Raw genomic sequence first — 878 nt, 5'->3', positions numbered from 1 at the left:
CAAGCCCGACCCTGCTGTGGCGCCCCAGCCATGCCCAAGCACCTCCAGGGAGCTGTGCCTGCAGTGGGGAGCCCAGCCGTGTCCCCTCATGCCACCGCAGTGTGCCAGGAGCGTGTGGCAAGGCAGCAGCACCCCTCCCTGTACCCTGTGCCCAACGGGCACCGTGCCCATGGAGCAGCCTCATGCAGCGGGGGACAGACGGACGTGCCAGGACACCGGGACAGTGTGTGTGGCACCACAGCACTGTGGCACAGCCCACCCTGACCCACGGCACGGGGGCTGGTGGCCTCGCGGTGCCCCGTGGCACGAGCCCCGTGCTGCACCACTGGGCTGGGCAGGTCCTGCCCGAGCTTGTCGGGCTGCGGGAACAGGTCGGGCAGGAGCCGGTGGCTCTGCCGGGCCAGCCCCGACCTGGGCACAGGGCCCGGGGGACACCGAGCCCGCGGGGGCTGAGCCGCAGGGACAGGGACAGAGCCTGACCAACGGCCCGGGTCACAGCCTGGGGACTGTCACCAAGGACAGGGGAAAACCTGTTCGGGGGGACACCACAGCCAGGGGACAAGTCTGTCCCTGGGACCCCAGATCTGTCTCTGAGGGACCCAAGTCCGTCCTGGAGGAACACAATCAGTGGAGACACCCTGTCCTTGTCCCCAGCTGTGAGGGGTCCCCATCCTGCCACAGAGGGAACGGCCCGAGCGGGGGGGACAGCCCAGTCCCTGTCCCCGTGCCGGGGGCCCCCCCGTGGCTTTGGGGATCTGCGGGGACACAGAAATGTGCCAGGACTGGGGCGGGGGAGTGGCGTCCCACACCCGGAAAAGGGACCCAAAGGGGGTCCGGGAGGCCCGTGACAGCGGCAGGGCGGTGTGGTGGGAGCCGGT

The 878-nt window shown here is 70.3% G+C and overlaps 1 protein-coding gene across 1 annotated transcript in view; it reads right to left on the bottom strand.

Moving 5' to 3' along the window:
• SNTB2 (syntrophin beta 2) overlaps positions 1–878 on the bottom strand; it is a 7610-nt gene that overhangs the window by 6005 nt on the left and 727 nt on the right. The gene's annotated exons all lie outside the window — the stretch shown is intronic.

Source organism: Geospiza fortis, unplaced genomic scaffold (assembly GCF_000277835.1).
Source record: "Geospiza fortis unplaced genomic scaffold, GeoFor_1.0 scaffold102, whole genome shotgun sequence".
Lineage (NCBI taxonomy): Eukaryota > Metazoa > Chordata > Aves > Passeriformes > Thraupidae > Geospiza > Geospiza fortis.
The sequence above is the reverse complement of the archived record's forward strand: the minus strand, read 5'-3'. Positions and strand labels throughout refer to the sequence as shown.